Raw genomic sequence first — 6421 nt, 5'->3', positions numbered from 1 at the left:
CATAGAATTATGGAATGGTTTGCGTTGGAAGGGACCTTAAAGTTCCCGCAGTTCCAACCCCTGCCACGGGCAGGAACACCTTCCACTAGAGCAGCTTGCTCCAAGCCCCTGTGTCCAACCTGGCCTTGAACACTGCCAGGGCTGGGGCAGCCACAGCTTCTCTGGGCACCCTGTGCCAGCGCCTCAGCACCCTCACAGGGAAGAGCTTCTGCCTAAGAGCTCATCTCAGTCTCCCCTCTGGCAGGTTAAAGCCATTCCCTTTGGCCTGTCCCTATGTTAGCGTAAGAACTGACACATGACCACCGGAATGGTTATATGACGTGCCTTATTGCACGCGCCCAAATCTGGCTTCGACCCCGTCACATCGCGTTCGCAATTTATACACTAAAAATTTCGTAACTAATACATATTCAGCACAGATTACTTCATTGACTAATACATATGCATCAAGGATTACTTTATTAGTCCATTACGACATCAGCCTCTTCTACGCTTGTGCAGCCCCCTCTGGTGGTCGTCCGATGAAGTAAGGAATCTTCCTCCCCTTATTCTTTTCACCTCTCTCTTCGTTGGACAGGCCCCAACCATTATGTGGATGTCAGCATTCTCACTTCCTCGCTTGGCTTGTCCTTTTATGTTGCAATGATTTCACAAAGCTACCAGTATTGCAGAGATTAAATTTTCTGCTGCTTAAGATACATGGTTTCTATTTCTAGACAAAGCTTCCTTGTAAGCAATACAAAATTATGAACGTCTGTATTATCAAGACGCACAGTTAGACAAAGCTTCCTTGTTCTAAACTACAAGGTCTTAGGCCAGATATCCTGTGTCCTTCTCCTTGTTATGTTAGTTTCTACTGTTGAGGCTACCACAGCAAAGTTACAACATTCTTTTAATATACAGAAGTCTACTATTGATTCGAAAACTTTTAAATATAGTCATTTCTGTTGCTCTACATAATTATTTTAACGTAAAATTTCACTCTTTTTCTAACCCTTGTTCAAAGCCCCTCTCCACATTTCTTGTAGCCCCTCTAGGCACTGGAAGCTGCTCCCAGGTCTCCACCCAGCTTCTCTTCTCCAGGCTCAAGAGCCTCAATGTTCTCAGCCTGTCAGGCCATTTGCAGTTGATTTAAGATGACTCAGCTCATTAGCAAGGGGGTCTCTTGGTTATCCCTTTAATACCAGGGAAGATTAGAACTAGTGTGAATTCTTTGACCTGGGGATGGCTATGATGATGAATATGTGGTAAGTTCAGAACTTGTTTTAGTTTCATACAGGTGGCCATTGGGCTGACAGTTTCCTTTCAGATCTAAATCTGTAAAGAGAGAGCAGCAAACCTGCCCAAAACACCAACAATACTGTAGCTCATAACTTTAGGTCCTTCCCCAAAACCTTCCTCCTGTTGTGCCCTAGGGAGAAAGGATTTGTGAGTTCGGAAAGGAAGGAAGGAATAACTTCCTCTGTCTGTTTTCAGAATTCCAGCCCAATCTCTCCCAGGCATTTGTACTTCTGTTTATTGTGTTCATGTTATCACTCATGGAAATACAAGTCAGATCTCAGGAAAGTGCCTGGTTTAGGGGCTTGGATGCAGCAAAGGCTCCTTCGGGATTCTGAGAGTGTCTCTCCTCAGCTGCTCAGTAGAAGCTACAATGGGCTTTGACTCCCAAAGCGATTGCCCCATTTTCTGCTCTCTTTGAGCCTCACGCATGTTTGAGGAAACGTGTTTAAGCTTTACAGATAACCACCGTAAATACTATTTTTCCTCTCTGCTTTTATATGCTGTTATTATGTGCTTCTGCAATTAAAGCCACGCATGCCAGGGTTCTCTTGGCAAAATACTGCTGCCTCTCTTTGTCTTCGCTGGGGATATATTTGGTGCATAGGAGGAGAATTTGGTGCCTTCCAGTGGGAAGTCATGTCCCAGCAACAAGGTTTTGTGTTGCAATGATGGGATTATAGCGAGTGGAACTTTGGCATTGCTCTCCTGAAGCTGGGTGGAGGAAGGGGTGGGTTCCTGGCCTGTGCAGGCATGGCAAAGTAGGGGTATTGATGGGGCTGCAGTGGAAATGGTTAACCCACATGGGTGCAATGACAAGAAGATGATACACAAGAAGATAGGCTTTGGGGTTAATATAGTTTTGGTAGATAAAGCAGAATGAAATAGGAAGACCAGGAATGCCATGCAGAGGGACCTCGACATGCTTGTGAGGTGGGCTGATGCCAACCTCATGAAGTTTAAGCATGCCAAGTGCAAGGTCCTACAGCTGGGTCAGACCAATCCCAGGCACAGCTACAGGTTGGGCAGAGAAGAGATTCAGAGCAGCCCTGCGGAGAAGGACTTGGGGGTGTTGGTTTCATGTTCTTTTTATGTTGAGTAAACCAGAACTGCACACAGTACTCCAGGTGAGGTCTCACAAGAATGATTTCATTATTTTTGTTGTTTTTTTCCTTCTTTTACCGGTCTTTCTTTTCTCCGTTCCCTTTTCTTCTTGTCAAGGAAAAAAACAGGGAGGAGAAAAGTGCATCCCTGACTGCCCAGTGGCCATGGGCACGATGCTGCCGCTGTCACAAAGCTTCAGTGGTTGCTGTGGAGTTGCCCATGAGGAGCTGGGACCCTTTGGAACTGGTGAGGGCATCGGCGTCTCCGTGGAAACCACGGGGGCATTGTTACGACTCTTATGTGGGGTATTTAAGGCCCTGGCGCACCCTAGAGGTGGCAGTTGCCCTGTGAATCCACAGCAAGTCTGCATCCGAGGACACAGAAGATGCCAGTGGACAAGGGATCGAACGCCCGCTCCCAGCCTGCCGAGGGCAGGCCAGGAGTGCAAAGGAGGCGCCAGGTGAGGGCTGGGGCAGGAGTGAGAGGCCGGTGGTGGGACGGGGCCACATGGAGCTGCCTCGGGGCCGGGCTTGCCGGCACTGCGGGGGCTGCTGTGCCAAGGCAGCCGCCTCCATCACACACCTCTTCCTCCTCCTCCTGCCCGCAGGTGGGCCACAGGCCACAGCCTGAGGAAGGGCGGCGTGGGATCACGGTACCACAGCTGCCCTACCAACGAAGGTATCAGCCCATCGAGACCCAGCAGGAACAGGTAGGGACCCCGAGGGAGACAGGGCCAAACACCTTCCCAACCACGGGCATGCCGGGGCTGCTGTGGGCTGGGGCCATGGCCGGCGGGTGGCCAGCCCTTTCCCCAGCCAGCTCTGGGAGCAGGCAGCAGCCACCTGTGGGCCTGAGCCTTGCCGTGGGGCTGGCAGGGGAGCCCAACTGCATGAGCTCCCAACAGCTGGGATACGGGCGCAAGAGACACTATCACAGAGCCTCTCTCCTCGACTTCTCTTGCAGGTGGGCAGCGTGAGGTGCAGAGCGGTGCTGCCCCGCAGCATGAGGACAGAGGAGCAGACACTTCCTCGGCCAGTGGTGGTGGAAAGGACACCTCGGCCGCCACCTCGGCCAGTGAGAGAAGCCAGCAGGCTGCCTCGCCCGACATGGGCACCCTCTGCCCCTGCAGCCAGATTCACTGACATGGCCATCGGCAGGACAAGCAACAGCCAAAAGCAGCTTTGCACAACCGCTGCCCAGCAGCACCACATCCCCGCACATGGCAGCACTGTTGCGAGGCCACGGAGCTGGCAGCCTGCCCCACACAGGCCCACAGCCTGTGCCACAGCGCAGGGCACAAGAAATGTGAGCGCGGTCCTGCGCAACAACAGCGCTGAGAGCCGGGGACCCTACCAGCAGGCAGTGGCATGCCAGGACCCAGCATACAGCAGGGCTGCAATGACAAGAAGATACACTGTCAGGGCACCTAACGGCAGCAAAGCCACCGCCACTCAGCCTGCTCCTGATCCTAACACCCGTGCGAGCACTGCTGCTTCCCAGAGCAGGAAGACGGGGCGAGAGGGCAGCCTCAATGACAAGTTGCTGGGGCTGCACAAGAAGGTTCTTGCAAAGCCTCTGCCCGCCCTGCGCAGCAACATCGAGGCTTTGCAACACGCCAGGAGGAGCCGCTTGGCCAGAGCTCCTGAGGAAGAGGAGTACCAGGCACCTCTCGTTCCCATGGCACCAGCACCAGCATCTCGTGGCTTTAGCAGGCAGGCTGCTGCAGCACAAGCCCAGCGCCAGGCACCTGCCATGAACAGCTCAGCAGAAAATGACGCAGATCTGAATTTCCCATCCAGGTGCGTCAAGAAGCTTCCTTTCAGAGCTGGTGTCGAGGTGATAGAGGCACCAGCCTCTCCCGCCATCGGCAGGCAGGCTGCAGCAGGACGAGCACAGGGCCGGGCACCTGCCCCGCACAGCCACAAAGAAAGCAACATGGATATGAAGGTCACACCCAAGAGCATCCTCAGGAAGGTCCATTTCAGAGATGCTGTTGAGGAGGAGGCAGAGACCGCAGCCTCTTGTGGCTTTGACAGTCAAGCTCTGGCAGCAGAAGCACAGTGCAATGCACCTGCCTCCGACAGCATCATAGTAAGAGATGCAAAAGTGCGTGTCACACCCAGTGTCGGTGCAAGCTCCCAGTTCTGGAATATGATCGAGGAGGAGGCAGAGGAAACAGATTCTTCTCACAATGGTGATGAGGAGGCAGCACCGGAGGCAGCACCAGAGGCAGAGAGTCAGGCATCTGTCCTGCTCAGCCCAGATGCCTGTGAGTTGGTTCCACAGGGAGCAGCCCTGCTCAGCACAAGGGAGCCTCTGGTCCAGGCTGTGGCAGTGGATCAGGAAACCAGCCAGCAGCTGCTGGAACCTCAGGGCATGACCCAAATGCTGGATGCGGCAGTGGACAAAGAGGAGAAAGAGTGGGTAGAGGACATTGATAAAGTGCTGTCCCAAGTGGAAGAGATCATCATACGCAACCTCTGGGTCAACCCCTCGGTCCCAGAGCTCTTCCAGGACCCCCAGGCCGATATCCAGGAGGGGTCTGACTTCCCCAGCAGCATGGACATTGAAGTGACAGGGGAGGCAGGTGGAGACCTGCAGAACACGTCTCCTATCCCAGCCGGACCCACAGCCACTGAGTCGACAGCTTCTACATTAGCTGCATCTGCGGAGGAAGAGGAGCACCGCGCACGTCTCACTCCAGTGGCACAGGAGGAGGTGGAACCGGCACCAGTTTCTCCTGCCTGCGTCGAGCAGGAGGCAGCACCACAGGCACAGAGGCAGGTACCTGCCCTGCTCAGCCCTGATGCCTGTGAGGTGGTTGTAGAAGAAACGGCCAGGACCATCTCTGAAGAGGTCCTGATCATGAGCCTGGCCGTTGTCCAGGGAGCCAGCCAGCAGCTGGCGGAACATCGGGACATGTCCCAAAACTCAGATGAGGCAATGGCACTAATGGCATCTGTGTGGACTGGGGACACTGAGTCTCCTGTGTGTGGAGACCATCAAGGAGAGGCTGAAACAGCCATTGTCTTGCCAGAAACACAGAGAGAGGAAGTGGCAGCTTCATGGCCTGAGATGCCTGTGCCAGAGGCTGGAGCATGCCACTCTGCCCCAGAAGCAGCCAACGAAGGAGAAGCAGGAGCTTCTGCCTTTGATCGTGAATCTGGGCACCCGGTGAGCGAGGCACATATGGCTGGCACCGGAGATACTGTGGAGATTCAAGCAGGAGTCTCGCATGGGCTACCTGTGGCAGAGAGATTCCTGCTGCTCCCTATGCCAGAGCCTCTGGAGGAGCCGGAGAGGAGCAGCATGGCCCACACCAGTCACAGGCTCGACATGCAAAGGAGAGCCAGCCTGCCTTGGCTGCTGGGCAGCTCTGTGGAAAGGGAGCTCCAGCAGCAGGAGGGCCAGAGGCCTCGTTTCGCCTTGCGGCGGGGACGGATGCCCAGTCACAGGCAGGTGAGTGCCAAGGACAGGATGGGACAGGACAGCGGGATGAGCCTTCCTCTGCCTGTGGCCAGCCACTGCTCCCTCAACTCATTTTCTGCATCCCTGTTGTGTGTTTACAGGAAGCGCCAGGGACCTTGGGCGAGGAAGCTGACGATGAGGAGTTGGACAGAAAGGAAGAAGAGGAATGGGAAGAGGCCATGGACAAAGAGCTTTCTGAAGTGGAAGAGATCACCATACGCAACCTCTGGGTCAACCTCTCAGTCCCAGACCACTTCCAGGACACCCATGCAGATCCCCAGGAGGGATCCAGCTGCCCCACCAGCATGGGCATGGACGCAACAGGAGAGGGAACCAGCCAACAGCTGGTGGAGTATCAGGACATGACCCAAATCCTGGGTGTGTCAATGGCAGCACTGACGCCTGCAGCACCTGAGCACGTTGAGTCTGCTGTGGCTTCGGAGCCTCAGGGAGAGGCCAGTGCAGCCGCTGCCTCCCCAACAGTGCCTGAGGATGAAGTGGCTGCTTTCTTGACTGAGATCCCTGCAACAGAGCCTGGAACATCCCACATTCCTCCAGGAGCAGATGATAG

Source organism: Pezoporus wallicus, unplaced genomic scaffold (genome assembly GCF_028554395.1).
Source record: "Pezoporus wallicus isolate ANWC-B61680 ecotype Strahan unplaced genomic scaffold, APGP_CSIRO_Pwel_v1 contig_4722, whole genome shotgun sequence".
NCBI lineage: Eukaryota > Metazoa > Chordata > Aves > Psittaciformes > Psittacidae > Pezoporus > Pezoporus wallicus.
This window is presented reverse-complemented; position numbering follows the sequence as displayed.